General features: G+C 37.9%; 1 protein-coding gene across 1 annotated transcript in view; it reads left to right on the forward strand.

Annotated features, from left to right (window-relative positions):
- Nucleotides 1-20,736, forward strand: part of fgf14 (fibroblast growth factor 14) — a 142,372-nt gene that overhangs the window by 583 nt on the left and 121,053 nt on the right. The gene's annotated exons all lie outside the window — the stretch shown is intronic.

Genomic DNA, 20,736 nt, shown 5'->3' on the forward strand with positions numbered 1-20,736 from the left:
TCCTAAGCTCATTTACTCATCAGAGTTTATTTAATTATTTATTTATTTCATTTATTTTTCTCTGCAGTTTACAGTACTTTTGTCCTGCATCAAACCAATCCATAGTTGTTTTATCTTTTTAACACTATGGCACAATGGCTAGGTTAAACCTACGGTGCATTTCAACAGGCTTCCCCCCCCCAGCACCTACAGAGCACAACATCTATATCTCAAAAGATGCGACAAGGGGCAGAAGTTGATGTGGTCGATGGATTTTTTTCCTACCACACGCACACGCTGCAGTATAGTGGATTACAGAGATTTTCTTTCATGCTGAGACTGCAGGACGTTTATTTTGTCTGTCTTCCTTCTACCATTTAACATCATAAACACACATGTTTAAATCCCTAAATCCTGGCTCTTAAGGAACACCTGCCTGGCAGATTTTGTTTTCAATGCTTGAACACACTCGTTTTAAGCCCATGAAGGCCTAATGAGCTGATGAGTTGTGCCAGGTATATGAGATTAGGGGAAACACTGAAATGTGCAGTGCAGTGGGACTTGAGGACATGGTACCTGGGAAACACCGGCCTAAATTTGCCCCTACTTAGCCATGCAGGTAATTGAAGTAAAAGATGCCGGGTGCCAAACCTATCAGCTGCAACGTGTGTTGGGCCTCATGACAAAATGAGCTGCAGTGCATCATCAAGTTCAGAAAGAAGCATTATGCGTTCAGCATTTGCCCCCGAAGGGTTAGCTCAGTAGAATAAGATTGCTCATATAAATAGCCTGTATTTTGTACAGGGTAGTAGCTTGATGCTTTTGAGTAACACCAATGTACATGTTGCATCAGTGTTTTGGCATGCTGTTACCACACACAACAGAATCCAAATAGCAATTTTTGTTCCTAACACTTGTTTTAAGTGAAACGTGTGATTCATCACCAGATTCATATGAAACAAAGGCTTATTGTAGTATTAGGACAATGGATATTTTAATCTCTCTCCCTCTTTTGTTATAATTAGAAGGAGGTACATCAACAACTCTTTCTAGAGTAATAGCAAAACAGGACCACAAGCCACAAAGTTTGATTACAAAATTGGGATTTGATTTGTAGTCACATCCGAAGTGACACATTCCCAGTTAGATAAAAGCATCATGTCCGTTCTGGCAGTGATTTTAGGTGGCGTGAGGTTTTGATTAATTCGCCATGGCAATTGTGGACCTTAGCAGCCTGGTGATAATGAAGTGAGAAGAGTGTTTGGTTGTCCTGGTCGATTAAGTCTTGTTGCCTGGTCTGTACTTTTAGAATTGTAACATGGAGCAATAATAACATGGAAGAGAGAGAACAGGAGAGAGGCAGAGAGAGAGTATGTTGGCTCTCACTGTAGACTTTACTGTTGCATAATTTTTCTCAGCTCAAAGCTTTCTTGTTGTCCTTTATGGACAGTGCTTTTTGACAAGTTTTTAAAACTACACTTTCTATGAATGCCTTCTGCTCCAGCAGATGGCACTTTCAGATAGCCCCTGTGATAGAAAATGTTTGCCTGGTAGGGATAAAGTCTTGCGCTTAACAGTGCCAAAAGTACCACGGCGTGAATGATGATGCTATAGACACAGGGGAAACAGTGGTTTGTTTTTGGTTTCTATGGAATTTAGCATTATGGGATTGAAGGTATCTGCTCCACTAGGAGACGGGGTAGAACTTATTTTAGGTGCTACATAAGGCATATTTTTCCTGGTCTTCTTCTGTACTGTATATGCATGAATGGCTGAAGAAGAAGAATATTGATGTACTTCAAACACAACATTTTTTAGAAGGTATAATATTTATTTGTAAATACTGAAAACAAAAATATTTCGAAAATATTACAACTGCAGTACCCTGGTTTATAACGCTGTGTGTCATTTAGTTAACCCTAGATGTAACATAAATTACAGGGTAGGAACATACACTCATTCCCTGATTATGTAAAATCATATCATAAAAACTATGCTAGATTGAAACATGTTTGAATGAATGTCGAGGCATTAATATATTATATATTAATATAATTTGCAGTAAACCATATGTTTGTACCTTGCATATTTAATATACAGTATGTTTAAAATTAATGAAGGACTGTATGCTCACACTGTTCATTATAAATGTGATTCATTATAACACTGATCAGCTATAACATAAAAACCTATCGAGAGGTGAAGTAAATTACATTGATAATCTTGAGAGGTGGTATATATAAGGCAGCAAGTAAACATTCAGTTCCTAAAGGTGGTGATTTGAAAGTAGGAAAACAGGCAAGTGTACGGGTCTAAGGGACTTTTTTGATGGTTGATCAAATTATGATGGTTAGATGACTTGATCAAACCGTTTCAAAATCAGTACTTGACAGTGACAGTCTTGTAGAGTGTTTATAGAATGCAGTGGTTAGTATCTACCAAAAGAGAACCAAAGAAGGACAACTGGTAAACAGGTGACAAGGTGACTGAGACAGTATGATGCTCTGGACTGAAACCTTGCATTTGGCATTCATGTGGATATGATATTTACTTTAACATGTAACTCCTATCTAAACCTTGTTGCAGACCAAATCCCCCCTGTCTTGGCAAGGGCCTCTTCCCTAGTGGCAGGTGACTCTTTCAGCAGGGTAATGCTCCCTGACTCATTCCAAAAAATGGTCAAGGATTGGTTTGTGGAACATCTCAATGTGATTGAGCATCTGTAGGATTGAGCATCTGTAGGATGTGCTGGACAAATCTGGTCCATGAAGGCCCAGGGATTCTATACCTCAATGGGTCAGAGCTGTTTGGGTGGCACAAGGAGGGCATAGACAATTGTAGGCAGGTTTTAATATTATGGCTGATCTGTGTATATTTTGCTAATCAGAAGCTACATTTATATGATAGCTATCAATAAATATTCATAAATTGATATATAATACTAAATAGTACTTATAATAGTACACTGTCTAGTCAAAAAGCTGCACCCTCTAATATTTCTTTGATTACAGTGCATAATATGGTTGCCAATTCATTTGTGAAAACGATTCTTCATGCTCCAAGAACTACTCTTTCAAAGTCTAAGTTCCTGGAATATGCCTGTGGATGGAAACCTGATTAGAAATCTTGATTGGATAACCTGGTCTTTCAGTACATTAAGGTCTTGAGCTGACTTCATTTTAATGCCACATAACATTTGTGAGCCTAGAACTGGCCAATTGAAGAAACCCCAGATTATAACCCTGCCTCTAGAGGCTTGTACAGTGGGGACTATGAAAGGTGCATCATTTCATCTGTTTCCTTTCTCACCATGATGTACTTGGAATAGGGTAAATCTGGACTCATCCAGATGTATACTATTCCTTGAATATTCACTTGACCTTTTTTATTGCTTCAAAGTCCAGTCTTTATGCTCTCTAAAGCCTTTTTTTGTGATTAGCTTTACTAACAAGTGGCTTCTCATTACATTGTGTGTGTGAAAATGCTTTTGGCTATTAAACATACTTTCGCTATTAAACATAGTCGTGATTTCAGCTGTTAATTTTATACAATGCACCTTCACCAAGCGTTAAGTAGTCCTTATTCTGATTTTTTTCCCCAACCACGTCCTCCACAAAGTTCAGCACTATTCTTCCCATCTTATTGTTACTATTGTGTTAGACAGTTCTTAACTCAATTCCAGTCATTTAAACTCCTTGGTTTTTCCTTTCTTAATGAAGGCCAATAATTTGACCATTTGGCAACGAGTCATTTAGTTATAATTTTTGAAAGGAGTCTCCACTGTCAGTACTTTAGAGATAAGGCAATAAATTAATACATAATTTCATACATACTTTTTTTTTTCCTATTCACGAATAGATATGTTTTAAGTGCGTATTATAATGAAATAAAACAAACTTGGGGGCTTTTATTAAACAGAATACTGCAGTTCCCACTGTTTATGGAACTTGTGTTGCTGCTCAGATCACATGATTCTTTCCTTTTTTAAAACAGTAATTATTCCTTTCCTTCCCATGAGCTCTCTACCTCCCTTAGCATAATTTAAGTGATTTAAGAATCCAAGTACAGTGTTAGTAAAGGATCCAGAATGTGCGTGGTGGCACTCAGCCCGCTACCAGCTAGGAGCTTTTGTGGTCTCACTTGTGCCTCATATTGTTATCGTGTCACACTGTGATACAGATTTGCAAGGCGAGACTTGCACGCAAGCATGTGAGAAGAGTTTAATGCAGGTATTATGGCTGTTCATTTATACATTCTTTGGCATGTGTATTAACATAGTAGTAGTTTTAGACACTCACATTGCTCGACCAGGTATCATGCATCGGGATTATTGTATTATTGTATTATATTATTGTACAATTGTATTATAATAAATGCATATGAATCTAAAATTAGAAAATCATGTATCAAAATTAAACTCTTTGCAGCTTTTATTTTTACAAGCGGTATTCAAGTCAAACCGAGTCTTTTGGTTGTGCAGAATAACAAAACACAGGTATGAGAGTAAAAAATATTTATTCATATAATCCCCCGCTACACTAATGCACTTATCACAGCATTTCACGAGTGCTTGGATACCATCAAGGTAGAAAGTTTTCTCTTTATGGCAGAGCCATGATAGGACTACTGTACCTGTTTTACAACTGAGACGCTGGCCTCCCAGGAACTCCATGAAGGGCCTAATAATTTGAATGGTCAAATAACTTCCAGCCAATTTCCCATAATGTGCAAGTGGTGATTGTGAATGATTGCGTGGATAGATGAGTAATTTGGCGACAAGTTATCAGTCGATTTTTAAGGATCGACACCTCTGCCGGGTTTGTCATTCATGGACTTAAAAAATTTGCACCATTCAAATGTTTTACCATGGCTAAGAGTCTCATCACCGTTCTGTGCTTGAAATCTTCTGTAAATGTTATTCAGTTTTGCTCCTTCATTCATGAGAAATTCCATCATGTCTTCACTCGAACAGCCATTATGGTAAAGTCTGAAAAGCACTTAATAATACTATCACACTGTGGATGGGAGATTCTGCAACAGTCAAAAAGAGCGCCTTAACTTTGTTCCATCTTCCAGTTTCCTTACAAATTTGAAGAAAAGGTTTATCGCTCCTCTAAGGGAACCTGAACAAGTGATGCCAAATGAGGCAGATTTGCAGCTGATTCATTTCTCAGACAGCATCTACTTCTGTCTCTGTGGCATATCACTAAATGAGACATTGACATTAACTGTCAATCCTTTAAAGTGACCCTTGACTCTGCATGCTATGCGACATACACTTATCGTCTATTATCCGGATCTCTACCTCATGATTATGACTCATCAGAGAGCCACAGACTTGTTTCAGGGAACAGCAGGGTTAATATAGTTGTATTGGAGAGCTGACTGCCTTTTCAGTGTGCATTTGTAGCTTTTGTATTTTCATTCGTGAGGAAACAAAACTCAGATGATTTAAGTAGAGCATAAAAAAGAAATGATCATTTCTGTAATTATCACAATCTTCATTTTATTTGGTGATTTTTTTTGTGTTGCAGGTTTTAAAACCAGCACTCTTGTGTTTTTGTGTTGGGCGAGTGTGCAATGTCCATTTTGTCAGTTGCCCAGAAGTCCTCAGCGCACTAAATAAATAGTTCATGTGCCTTGTGTTTAATATTGCATCAAAGGCTTAGACTGCTCACATATCCCAAAGTTCAATTTGTGTTTAATATTAGTAGCATATGCTAAGTTGCGTATCATTTACCCTGTTTTGGCTCTTTTATCAGATCCACTTACAATACAGGCTCTTTTTGTAGGTGTACAATTACAGACTGTAACCCGTTTGTTGCTATGGAAATCCTGTTACCCCTCCCAACCCATTGAACAGAGGAGAGGGCGCATCACCAACACTGACCAGATATTTTAGGCGTTAACACTATAGCCAGTAACCAGGTTAGGATCTTAAGCTATATATTTTTATCTTCACATCTATTTTGGACAATGAATATTAAATGAAATATCTAAATGATTTCTCTTCAGAAATTGCTTAAAGCATTATATCCTTGTGTATTCAGTTGCACACATTACAACTGCACCAGCCTGATCTCATCTAAAACTGTAAGCCCTAAAAGCACTCAAGGGTCAGTGCAGTAAGGGATCAAGTGTACACTTCCTCCGAACACTTACTGTAGCAGCCTTCTGCTGGCCATGTGTGAGACACAGCTGAAGTCAGCATTGAACGATTAAGAGGTAACATATCCATTGTTTACAATTGGGCCAGTAGATCTTAAGTTATGTAATTTTTTTGTGGTTTAAAGTCATAATTTGGTCAGTTTGTTGTTGTCACATGAAAAATGTTGGACCCAATAAACATCAGCTTTAGAGGAAAAAAAACAACTTCCTTAAATAAACCCTAACTAAACTAAATTTGAATTATATCATGTAACGCATTGTGGGCATACCTCTCAATCTTCAGAGTGTAATTCTTTACACAAAGTTCCTGATTAATCTTGATGTTCCAGTTGAGCACTTCTTTGTAGGTTTTGATGAATTATGGCTTTTACATGTTCTAACAACCATAATCGCTGTGGCCAATATCTTCTCATGCCAATGATTAATTTTTATTATAGCATGAGGCATATAGTAAGTGCAACATAAAGAAATCACATTATGACAGTTTGTCCATATTGTGCAGTTCTAATGATGAGTCAGTTATGTGGCACGGACGAAGTCGCAGGCATATTTAGTATTTTATAAGGCAGACAAGGTGTTCAGACACTTTTTTTCCCTTTCTGGTCATGATGCTTTTGCACCACATTCGCAGCATGACCCATATGCTGTACATTATAACGGCAAGAACTCAGACTAACTAAAGTCTATTGACCTGGGACAGTTACAAGTGCAGGAAAACAAAAGCTTTATTATAAAATATGAAACATAACTAAATAAATGTGCATACAATATGCTTTCTGTCATAAATACTTTATATACCTTTCAAATATTTTCTTTTTAGCTTTAGCAAAGTAAAGTACATTGTTTATAAAATGTACAGTATATTGTCATGCTATACAAATTGTACAAGTTAATGCTTTTTCAGTTCACAAAGCAGGAGAACATGCAAATTCCATAGACACAGAAAGAGCAGAAAAACAGAAAGTTTTTTCCTCTTGTTAACTGAACCCAGACATAACACTTCTTGAGTAATACTGGTACTGTTATTGCATTATTATTACTCGTTATTCATTTCATAACAATTTTGATTCACTCTTAGGTTTTAACTTGTACAAACAGGTGATAGTATGGAAAAAAATCGCATGTGATATACCTGCAGCTGGTTTTCAGGTGTGGGTCGTCAAGATAATGATGACTGTTCTTTCATGTTGGGTGTTGTAGTTGACAGCGGCCATGTTTGTAGGCCATGTAGTGTAGTTTTGTTTTGTAGGCGCATTATGTAGTTTTCACAGATACTTTGAAAAAATCAACTTTCTATTTATTTAAAAAAAAAACAGCTTTTATTATTGGTTTAAGACGTATGAAGGTTAGTCATTTTCACTATTGTTTATATAAATATATATACTTATAATTTGACTTGTAATAATTCCTTTTGTTTTATAGTTTAATACAATAAAAACTTTTGTTATTACTGTATAATAAGATGAATGCTGCAAATAGTGCAAAAAAAATAAAAATGTGCCAGCTGTTGGATAAGTACATCTGCTCACTGTCCCAACATTTTAGGCTTTTAGATCATGTAAGTGTTACTGCAGATTAAATTTCCTAGTTTATTATTTTCATGACCAAGTCAACATTGCTTTTTTAAATCTCATTTTCGTTACAATAGTACCTAGGTTAAATGTAGCTCCTTAGCTAATTATCAAACCCTTTCTGACCTGAGTGAGGTGTATTAATTTGACTCATATTAGTTTAAGGTACTGCTGAAAAGGGCTACCTTTTTTCAAACCTTTTTTATTGGTGAAATATGAAACACGGCATTTTAATAACTGAGTAGTGCTGATGTGGGAGTTTTTTTCTATACATAATTCCCACTTTTACGCAAGAGTCAGAGCTGCTGCCAGGGTAATATGTCTCAAATCCTGTACTTTGCAAATCATGCCTTGTATAATTCAGCTACAGGGGGAGTTATTACAGTGTAATGTTGGAACAGCTCAAGCCATTGATAGAAAATGAGGTAGTGTGAGCCAAACTCTGCATGGATCTTGGGCACTAGTTGAACTGGTGAACAAAAGGAGATAACTATAATATAATTAGCGTATGCCCTCTGCTAAGATTGCTGTGTGAAATATTATTAAAAATTGTTAAATAAATGACTAAAACATCTCAGGGTAGCAAGGCACTGTGTCCAGTATGGTCCTGTGTTAATCATTATTGCCCTCGTTTGTGCCTTGAGCTTTATATCAGTTCCTGCTTGTATGACAGGAGAAATGACCATTCTCATTCTCTTTTTTCTATCACGGTGGCATCGTGGTTAGTGCTGTAGCCTCGCACCTCTAGGGTCGAGGGTTCGATTCCGACCTCAGGTCTGTGTTTGAATGTTCACCCGGTGCATGGTGGGTTTCCTCAGGGTGCTCTGGTTTCCTCCCAGTTCAAAGGCATGCAGATTAGGAAAATTGTCCATAGTATGTTTATGGGTGTGTGTGGTGTACCTGCAATGGATTTGCACCCTATCTAAGGTGTACGCCGCCTTGTGTCCGAAGTTTCCTGGAATAGACTCCAGGCTTTCTGTGACCCTGTGTATGATAAGCAGGAATTATAGAAGATGAATGAATGAATTAATAAATCTACAGCCCTGTTGCAAGGGTTTCTTTGATGCATTAAATTATTAACTAAAAGTATAATTCTATAATGATGGTTCAGAGATCAGAACAGATGCATGGGTTTGCATGCAGAATGTTGCCTGCTCTTAACTGACAAAATCTGTAAAAGTGAGCTCTCAGACCAAACACATTTTAGAAAGAGACTTTGCAAAGTACAGGAAAAGGTTGCAGTGCATGTATGTGAGTCATAAGACAAGTTTTTAATGGTAACATGTTTAAATATCTATTACTGTAACAAGAATCTGACAATTTAATTTCAATTAAATAACTATTTACCCAAATATCAATTCAATGCAGTCAGTTGTGACCCAACCCCAGTGAATAAATTGGACTGGAATGGAGTAAAATGGCACCTTCAACAAACAAACAAACAAACAAACAAACAAACTGATTGGCAGTTCATATTAAACATTCTAAAGTGTCGCACTCTATGATCTTTAGTTCATGTTAAGGAAACGATTATAACTGTTTTAACTAATGTAACATTCATACTAACGTTACTCCCTCATCTTCTATACCACTTTATCCTGTATTCAGGGTTGCAGACACCTGGAGCCTTTAGGCCATTAGGCTTAGGGCACAAGGCAGGGTACACCCTGGACTAGGTGCCAATCCATTGCAGGGCACGCACATCCATACACACACACATTTACAGCCTAATTTGCATGTCTTTGGACTGTGGGAGGAAACCGGAGTACCTGAAGGAAACCCACCAAGCACAGGGAGAACATGCAAACTCCATGCACACAGAGACGGGAATCGAACCCAGACCCTAAAGGTGCAAGGCGACAGTGCTATACTAATGTTAATAAGTAATCATTATTTTTATGTCTGCTTGCAGCTTGTCTTTCCTGTCTACTCTCTCTCAACAAAACAGAACATAGTATAATGCATAACATTAATATTAAAAGCTGTGCAGGTAAAGAAAATTACATATTTTTTTCTAAAAAATCCATGAGCACTTTAACAATCCACAAGTCTTTAAACTTGTGGCAGAAAAATCTGGGTTACTTTGTATGCATATCTGGGTTACTTTGAGGTGAGTCATTTTTCTCACTGCACTGCTGCACTGGGTTTAGGGTTCCACCCCCCTGCCAAATCCCACCTTAACCCCGGCCTAGCATCTTAAGATTAGACCCTGTTGAGCGTATTATGTACCAAAATCAATTAGAACTATTGAAAGCAAACCTAGGATTAAAAGATATAACACACTTTAAATCTATGCGGATACTTAATCGGGAGCAAAATTCATGAAGTCCAAAATACAGGACCATTTGCCTGCAATTATAAATAATGAGTTTTGAAAAAAAAAACAAACAACAATGCCCTGCTACAGTGTTTAAAATAAAACACATTGTAATTTAAATGAAGAATCAGAAAGGTAGCCATATGGGAGGATTAGCCACACATCAAGGCAAACCATAGGCTGTGTGATGCTCTGCTGCAGTCTGCGAGAGAGCTCTTGGATGGCTGCCCCAGTAAACTGCATTATACTTCCTCCCAGGACAAAAGTGAGTGCCCTTTCTGTACCTAACCTTCTGCAAGAAGTCAGTTTTAAAGGCTGATATCTCCAACACAGGACTTGTTGGGTGTGCCATGCATATGTGTCATGTGTGTGTAGTTATGGATTCCATGCATGCTGTTAAAAGCAGTTTGTGTTCACATTCCTGTGGTGTTACTGCAGCATGACGATTTGACTAATGGTAGAGTAAAATGACATAAAATGTGTATTGTCTCAGAAAGCAAAAATGTTGCGAGATGAAAGCGTAAAAAAGATGACTTGCATAAAAGATCATTATATGTCATTTGATTAGAGGTTTTTATTATGGAACACTTGGCATTCTTGGCAATATTTAATTTGTTTGTTGAATGTTGATCTGTGCATAAGGGTCATTTGTTTTCTCTTTACTATTAGTTAAGTTATGGTTATGGACAAATCCAGCCTTAAGGATATACTGTTTATACAATAGCTAAGAGCATGATCTGATTAAACATGACCATGTGATACTGTATAAACAGCTAGTTCTTTATATTTTATTCACAAGCAAGATGTTATAACTCTTATTACAGTTATGCAACAAATGTTAGTGTAGAGTTTTAGTGTAGTTAGATTGTAAAGATTAAAGTTAGATTGTGAGTTAAAATACACTTGTAAAAATGTCTTGTGGTATCTGTGTGGACACTCATAGACCCCTTACAGCTCAGAGCATTTTAGGCATTATTTCTTTTTGATGAAATGATTCATTTTAACGAACTACAGAAACATGACTGAGCAAAAAAAAAAGAAAAAAAAAAAGGTGACACAGGCAAAGAAATAGCACAGATACACATGATCATGTGCTTTTATTGTTGTTTTTGTTTATTTCTATGATCAAAAAACAATAATAATATGACATCATTTCCATATTCCAGTAGTGGTAAAAATTTACCCTTAATAAAAGTAATAATAACTTTTGTTCTCCTTCTTAACACACACCCATATATACACCCATATCACAGCATATATACTGTATACAGTGGGGCAAAAAAGTATTTAGTCAGCCACCAATTGTTCAAGTTCTCCCACTTAAAAAGATGAGAGAGGCCTGTAATTTTCATCATAGGTATACCTCAGCTATGAGAGACAAAATAAGAAAAAAAAAATCCAGAAAATCACATTGTAGAAAATTATAATGGAAAATAACCTTTGTGCCCTACTGTATATATTGTTTGATCGTTCTTGACCTATGACATGTTGCTGGCACGTGCCGTTTGGGTTTTAAGGGTTAGCATCATCCGGCTAACATCATCCGGGGTCATATTTTACAAGACAGTGCTGCATACGTTGTAATACAATACATTCCACACACAACTAAATGATTTCATGTACTTTTTTATACTATACAGTTTTTCTGAGACTCAAAGTGGACATGACTGGTGGAATAAAAGTTCTAGCAATTACAAAGTGAACCACCAAAACATTGCAATGATTTGTGTACTGCTTATACCCCTCTCCCAATCATGCACATGTACATGAAACCCTGACTACTGGTGTTTGTACCTAACATTGCCTGCTAACTTTCCATTCTGTCAATTTATTTGTACATAAAGTGAGCTACAGTATGAACATACTAAATAATCACTTGTCAAGTAACTTACTAATTTGTTGACACAAGAATAATTATGAATAACTAGGAGGAGACCAAGGAGAAGACAAGTGTGTGTATTTTGATCTAACACTTGTCAGCGTATGTCCTGGGCTCCCAGCCAGACCCAGGATAATTTCCCCAGTTTCCCCTAGTGACGGTGGGGCTGTGGATATTCTTGCATACAAACAAGCAATTAACCATGAACACATGAAATGCTGATATGCCAAAGTACTGATTTGTTACCATGATCATTAATGCAAAGGATGCACCAATTTAAAGCATTAATAATAGCAGCAAAACAGTCGAACTTCACCACCCACTTGATTTATTCTTAGATAAAAAAATGTTTTTGTCTTGTTTTGTATTGATTTATGTTTATGCTAAACTGAGAAGGCAGAGAATTGTAAGCATCCGGCTTATTTTAAGGCACTTTTGCTCAGATTAAAAATATATTTGCTACTGTACATCAGTAGGCATAATAACACATAATGCAATGAACGAAATAATAGTTGAATCAATAATAGTTGTTAAAGGGATAGTTTGGGTTTTTTCAAACCAAAGTAGGGATGCATATACAAAATACATTACCAAAGGTCTATAGGTGAAGTTTGTCCCAGAATGCAAGAACAATATAAGTAATGGTGTCAAATTCCACAACCCTTATACTTTATGAAAAGACCACACTAGCCGTATGGTTATATAGAAATAAATAAAAATAAAAAAAAGTTAAATTTGTACAAAATGCACTATAACTTCAAAAGATACAAACTCGATTTTGCCCAGCGGGACTGCAGAAGCTTCACGAGTCTTAGCTGAACTATGCATTTTTCTACGTTATGAGGGTTGTACTGTACTTGTGCTGTGTTGTTTTGAGTGCTTGTGTCGTGTGGTTTCACTTGTTCATCATGTTCATTAATTCATGCAATATTGCAACATCGTAGTGCTTTACACTGACTAGGATCATGGTGATTTAGATCATTAATTTGTTCATATTTTAAAAGATAGATCCAACGGGGTTTGGTGGTACATGAGAGACGGAGCCTGAAATGGTGAGTCCTTCTGTAGGACTCGACAGGATTGTTCAGAATACAGTAGGATTAAAACCAGTGTATTAGGAGTTAAATTATGATTTAAGTTTTATAATGAATAGAAATCCAAAACTATGAAACAGTCAATCAATTAATGTATAAACAGGAAAAGTTTATCATTTTCAATACAATTGTTTTAAATAGTGAATTCTTCAAACATAATTGCAGACTGAGGAAACCTGTAGTTTGTGAATTATGAAAATGAAGAGCTAACAAAACAAAATCAGCCCTTAGTAATGGACTAAGAGCTCTAAAAGCTACAGTAAAATAGCACCAGCAAACCCTGCTGTGAATACTCTTTCCATGACTGTCATTTGGAAGGTCACCTTATAATGCAGCGGTCAGTGTTACTGTGACAGAGTTATTTCCAAGAGCTGTTTCTATTTCTCAGGGTACTAGTTTCAGTGATGTAATAAAAGACTTTAATGAGAACAAGACTGCATCACTCCTGAATGGTCCAGCTATTAGAACTGCTATCACATTTATTGTGAAGTCTGTTCATAAGCCTAATCTCCCATCATGCCACGAGTTCCAGATTCATATCTATAAAGAAGGCATGCCATGTAATTAATTATAATATACCACGGTGCTGTTGAGTCCTTAAGTCTGATTGGTCAGAAGATGTTGATTTTTTGATAATTTTCTGACAGTGGGGTCACATCACAGGTTTTTTATTAATTTGCTAGTTTCTGTAGTAATTTTTGTAGTAATTTACAGGGACTTGTATGATAGATGCTCCTCATAATCAATGACAATTAATAAATAGATTATGGATGATTTATTAAAAATAAAACAATTTGAGAAAGCACATGTACATAAGTATTCACAGCCTTTGCCATGAAGCTCTAAATTGAGCTCAGACGCATCCTGTTTTCCCTGATCATCCTGTTTCCCCTGATCATCCTTGAGATGTTTCTGCAGTGTAATCGGAGTCCACCTGTGGCAAGTTCAGTTGATTGGACATGATTTGGAAAGGCACACACCTGTCTACTGTATATAAGGTCCTACAGTTGACAGTTCATGTCAGAGCACAAACCAAGCATTAAGTCAAAGGAATTGACTGGTAGACCTCCGAGACAGGATTGTCTCGAGGCACAAATCTGGGGAAGATTACAGAAACATTTCTGCTGCTTTGTAGGTCCCAATGAGCACAGTGGCCTCCATCATCTGTAAGTGGAAGAAGTACAAAACCACCAGGAATCTTCCTAGAGCTGGCTGGCCATTCAAACTGAGCGAGCGGGTGAGAAGGGCCTTAGTCAGGGAGGTGACCAAGAACCCGATGGTCTCTCTGTCAGAGCTCCAGAGGTCCTCTGTGGAGAGAGGAGAAACTTTCAGAAGGACAACCATCTCTGCAGCAATCCACCAATCAGGCCTATATGGTAGAGTGTCCAGACGGAGGCCACTGCTTAGAAAAAGGCACATGGCAGCCCGCCTGGAGTTCGCCAAAAGGCACCTAAAGGACTCTTAGATGTGATGAGACTCTCTGGCCACTCGACCATATAAGCCTGATTGGTGGATTGCTGCAGGGATGGTTGTCATTATGGGGTGTGTAGAATTCTGAAGAAAAAAAAGAATTTAATCCATTTTAGAATAAGGCTGTGACATAACAAAATGTGGAAAAAGTGATGCGCTGTGAATACTTTCCGGATGCACTGTATGTCTTAATAACTTTAAAAGAGAGGAAGATACAGAGACTAGTCAGAGAATTACATGAATCGGATAAAAAAAAAAACGTCCAGAAGGGTAAAATTTTGGTGCAAAGAAAAAACCATAGCTATGTTTAATAGTGAAAGTAAGAGCATTTCCATACACACACACTGTAAGAGAGTTACAGGATTGGGACTAAACAGCTTTGTTTCCATAAGAAAACAATAAGATAGTTTTTTTTTTTTTTTTATTATTATTTTTTTGTTTTTTTTTCCAATTTTCTCCCCAATTTAGTCGTGGCCAATTCCTCCCCGTCACTAGGGGGCTCCCACATTAAGGCTACTACTACCATTCAGCCGGGAGGGCGAAGACTATCACGTGTTTCCTCCGAACCGCGTGACGTCAGCCGACCGCATCTTTTCAAACTGCTCGCTCACGCACCGTTAGGGGCGGAGTAACACACTCGGAGGAAAGTGCTAGCCGCTCCTTCCGCGTGCGTGAGCTCACAGACGCCCCTGATTGGCTGTAGAGCCGTGGTTAATGTGGAAGCGCAAGTACCTCTCATCCCTCCCCCCTGAAAGAGCTCGGCCAATCAGCTCTCTCTGTGCCTCCGGCTGTGAGAGGACAATAAGATAGTTTTAACCTTACATTAATGAGCAGTTTCCATTTCTTATGAAAAAAGCAAGGATCTTTTTAACCCTTAAAAAAAAGCTGAATTGTTTGGTTAAACATATTTTCAGTCACTAAATAATTTTGAATAGTGTGTTAAACTTAACTTCAAGATGTTTAGATGTGCTATACAAAAACAATTGTATTACTGTATTGTACAATTAATTGGATTTTAATTGCTATGCATAGAGCATATTACAAGAAATAAATGGATATAATGGCCAAAACATTGGTGTCGCACCACCTCACAACAAACGTTACCATTTTATTTAGTTAATTAATTTATTTTTTATTGCTATTTGTAATTATATAGTTAAATTTATTGCACCCTGAAGTCAAAACTCAACTCTTAAAAGATGCCTATATTGGGGTCTGTTAAAAATGTTTTTGTTATTAATGAAAATCCTTTTTTTTATTTCGATACTATTTTCTCTATTAAGTTATTCATTGGATGTTAAACAGTGAACATCTGTTTTTATCAAGGACAAACAAGGCTGCTATTTTGTTGTATTTTTGTCCACTGATAAAATGTGAAGCTCCTACACAAAATTTCGTAAAGGTTAAAAAGTCATATTTTGATATTTTCCATCTTACTCACACCTCACTTGCAATTCTGAGCATTACTACAGTATGCTGATGCTGATATGCACCACGCCAGCAACTTGCGATTAGTTTCCTCCTATAACAGTATCATCCATTATGTCATACCTTACATAGCAAACACAGCACAGTTGAAAGAAATGTAATTGATGGTGCGGATCTAATACTATGATGATGCAAATCTAATACTTTGGTTCTTATGGAAGAGACAGAGACAGAATGCAGAACAGACGGATTTCATGGCTTGCAGCCGAATGTTTCACACGGTCTCAATGCATCACCCGGAAATCCCATCATTCTCCTTTTCCTGTTACGGGGGACTGCAGCTTAAGTTTTCATCTGCATGAAAGAATATCTATTTCAACATCATTCCACAGGTTCACCTCATGCTGGTGCCCTAAAGCACTCTGATTTCTGCATGGATATCACTGTCTAACCCTTGTCCTACTGTATGCTGACGCTGATTAATGTGTGCTGATGGCTTTTCAGTGAAATTAAATTTGCGTCCTTCCAGTTATACATAGAAATCAGGACTAATGATGAATGATGGATTCATTCGGGCTGCTTGGTGTTGATTTTCGTGATGGTTGGCCTATGCTCATGCCCAGTACTTTTTAGTCGTTCCATTCTTTCTCTATTGAAAACGCTACTTCAAGGTGAAACAACTTTATTTAAAGAATTGCCTAAACTATCTGAAGACATAATTATTCATTGCTGAAACAGGTAAGCTTTTCTTTTCTTTTTCTTTTTTTTGAGAGAGATTAGCAATGAATGCTCACTCACAGCCAAAAAACATCAAACCTTCATATTTGTGACCCTTGCTGTTTGAAAATGTACTATTTTCAAAAGCTTTGGTAATAAATAGAAGGTACTGCAGCTTTTGAATGACAATTTAGTGCTGTTTTCACACTGAATATTAAGTGTTAAGCACTTTAAGTCGCACATTGTTGTTCAGTTATTCATCTAAAATTGTCACATGTTATTTATTATATTACTCAGTAACTACTAGTATGAAGAGATAGGTGGATCCCTCATTCTCCCAGAACAACTCTTTAAAAGTTTGAGTCCTGGAACATGCCTGTGCCAACCCCATAGATTTGATTACTTGGTCATTCAGCACATTCAGGTCATCAGCCGACTTCATTTTATTGTCACATGTCGTTGCAGAGCCGAGACCTGACCAACTGAAGCAACCCGAGATCATAACAGTGCCTCAGGAGGCTTGTACAGAGGCCCCTATGAATGATGGGTGCATCGTTTTATCATGCTCTTCCTGTTTTATACTGACATGCCCACCACTCTAGAATAGAGTCAATCTGGACTCATAAGACCACATGACATTGACATTATTTGTATTTGGTTAGAACACATTTTCTGTTTGTGCAATAATTTACACAAGTCAGACTGTACCTCTGGAAGGTAAAATAAAGTTTAATCATATTACCTGAGTAAGAACTGGGCTGTACGGTCTGCAGAAATCTTACTAATGCACTCACTTGTCTTGTCAAATTAATTTCTGTTCTTTTAAATGCATTAATGCGTTCATAACTGATGTTGCCTTTGTTTAACCCCTGTTGATTTGTGTTGGGATGCTTGCTGCACCCTGTGAAGATCTATTAACTGCTGGGCACGAGCCCATTCCTTTTATCCATCAGACACGCTTCCTGTGTTTCCTGCTCCTTGCCAACCTGCATGATTTCCCTTTATGTAGTCAACTAGTCGCGTCTGCTCTCTGCTCCTGCCCCACGGCAATGTGCTGGCGATTCCTAACCACGAGCCTTTCCTCTCTTGACACAGACGGTGTGCGTGTGGATGTTGGAGTAGACCCAGTCGCTTTGTTCTGCCTTCTGTTTGTTCTAGGCACCGGGCTCGCGTTATAAATATCTGTATATTTACTTCATGGAAATACTCCATGTTGCAGAGAGCTGTTGAGTGGTGAAACTGTGCTTAATGTTGGTTATCACACTAACACAGATGCTTGGTTTGAAAGGAAAATTACTCCCTGTAGGTGAGGGGCTAAGGTAACGTTTGTGGGGAGTCAATCCCAGGACACTAATTGTAGATCATAGATACAGTACTTCAGGCTTTGCGTTCACAGGCTCGTTTTCATGCTGGATTGGATGTGAATTCTGTCCAGGAGATTATGGTCCACCACAACAGTGATTCATGATGCACATATTTAATGTACTGTAATGCAGTCTTATATTGCACTCGCACCATGTCAGGATTGAAGACAAACTCAGCACCTTATAGAAATAAAATGTAATGGGGAAATAATCCCTGTTATCCCTGTTATAGGAAAGTAATCAGCAATGGGGTGTTTTCCTGGCCATTTCTACCCAGTAGATTAGTTTACAAAAAAAAAAACCTCGAACATTCTAAATGGGTTCATTCCTCACATTCCTTTATGTAACACAGCTTTTAACGTACATGTTTATCAATTAACAAATGGCATATACTAGGCGGCATGATGGCGTAGTGTTTAGCACTGTGGCCTCGCACCTCCAGGGTTGAAGTCCTGCCTCCAGGTACTCCAGGTTCCGCCCACACTCCAAACACATGCAGATAAGGCTAGTTGGCGTTTCAAAATTGTCTGGAGCGTGTGAGCGTGTGTGTGCTTGTGCCCAGAGATGGATTGGCACCGTGTTGAGCATGTACAAGGCCTAGTGCCCATGGGGTAGCCTCTTATCACTAAAAGTTATAGCAATTCTTATCAAGCTGCATTTTTGTCTTACTAATTTCAAGAGAGATGGGAAAAAGCAGGCAGGTAAGAGAACAGCAATTTATAAGTTATCAAGACACTAGAAAGTATCCATCTGGAAAACTCTGGAGACTCCATCTGAACTGATAAACTTACAGAAAACTTCACCATATAAAGAAAGTAAACGTGATTTCTGTTGAGCGTCTGCCTGTTGTTAGGCTTTTGGCTGCTCCCGTTGAGGGGTCGTCACAGCAGATCAACTGATCCAAACGCACAGGTTTTACACCCTTCCTGACGCAACCCTCTCATTTTATCCGGACTTGAGACTGGCACTCCATCCACTGGAATCGAACCCGAGCCTTCTGTATGGTAGGTGAGAAACCTCCACCAGGTTGCTGCGGTTGGGCGCTTGAGGATGCCCGATGCTCTTATGGTGTAACCCTTTCCATTTTATCCAGGCTTGGCACTGCACCCAGCAGCTGGGGTTTGGGCACTGGCTGGGAATGGAACGCAGGCCTTTTACATGGTAGACGAAACACCTACCACTGAGCAACCAGTGCACTCACACCAGCCTACTAACCAAAAACAAACAAACAAACAAACAAACAAACAAACAAAAGGGATATGCAAAGAATAACGAATTTCAGTGTACAATGTATATGCGATGAATAAAGTCTGAACTAAATATAAATTTTTTCTTTAGTGACTGTTATTGTTAGTGCTGTTGTAGAAAATAAACCAACACCTTCTGGTCAGTCAGAATTGTGAATTCAGCAGAAAATTCTGTACCGAGATTATTTTAATAAATACATTTTAAATAAACACAGTTTATGATCTGAATCAATTCTCTGAGAAGTATGATACAGCAAAAAACATACGATCTGCTCTTTCTGCTCGTCTAGTGAAATTTGATACGTAGAGCCTGTTGATCGCTCCGGAAGTTGTAGATGTATGAAATTTTTAAGAGATTTGATCTTTATCACATTCTACACATTGTAACAACCACTAGACGAACCCCTGTGCCGTGCTCATGCCTCACACTCCTGCACATTTTTATTTCGCTCATTATCATGAGCTCCTGTCCAGCTTGCTACTACAGACAGCTTTATGGAGTCAGCTTGTGTTTGGACTGATAACTGCCTAATGTGAATGTTGTTTGGTATTTTATGAGCTCTAGCCTGTCGCTGATGTCGGAGGTTGAGTTAGCAGCCTGGCACACTGTACCGAGTTCTGTTTGCTTTGTAAGCAGCATAAATAAACCAGTGAAAGTGAGGGTTTGTCTTGCAGCTTGCCTCTCTCTCTCTCTCTCTCTCTCTCTCTCTCTCTCACACACACACATACACATACACACACTCGTATATACAGTACACACACGCCGGCAGTCTGCTGATCTATCTGAGCTGCTGTACGAGCTTGTGCGGTATGCTGTGTAAATTTTTGGTGCAGTGCAGCAGGCAGCATCGTAACGTCGTCCCCCTCTCTCTCCCTGTTTGCCTTTTTTGCCTTTCGAACCAATGGACAAACTCCAGACATTTCTGTTTAAAGCAAGCAACGTGTTACTCCCCAAGTTTCCTAGTCATGCATCCCGAATGGCACGGCTAGTACTTTTTTTTGTCTTTACCTGGACACATATATGACTTTGTCAACATTTCATGCTGACGTTTGGGAAGTTTTTGTTTTTATTTTTTAAATAATTTTTTACAAAATTCCTTTCTCTAATGAGGCTGCATATCTATCTTCATGCATTTCCAACAAGTTTAATAGCAGATTTTTTCTTTCTTTCTGTAGTTCTGTTGGTAATGATAGCACTGTGCATAATTGCCACAGCAGTGCTTAAGTGTAGGTTTACGCTTAATTGCTTTTATTTCAGACTTCTATTGCTGTTTACGTTTCAGACGCTTGTTGTAATTGTATATCTGTGCATCGTGTGGTTTGGGAAATAACAGTGACTGAGAAAGAGACATAAAATAAGGGATGGACAAAGGAATTATCTTTATAGATAAATGACCCAAGGCCTATGTCAGTGCTCTTATTATTATTATTATTATTATTATTATTAATTGACAAAAGAAAGTGTATAAACATCCTTCAAGTTAAAATCGAAAAATTACAGA

The sequence above is a fragment of the Clarias gariepinus genome, chromosome 5 (genome assembly GCF_024256425.1).
Source record: "Clarias gariepinus isolate MV-2021 ecotype Netherlands chromosome 5, CGAR_prim_01v2, whole genome shotgun sequence".
NCBI lineage: Eukaryota > Metazoa > Chordata > Actinopteri > Siluriformes > Clariidae > Clarias > Clarias gariepinus.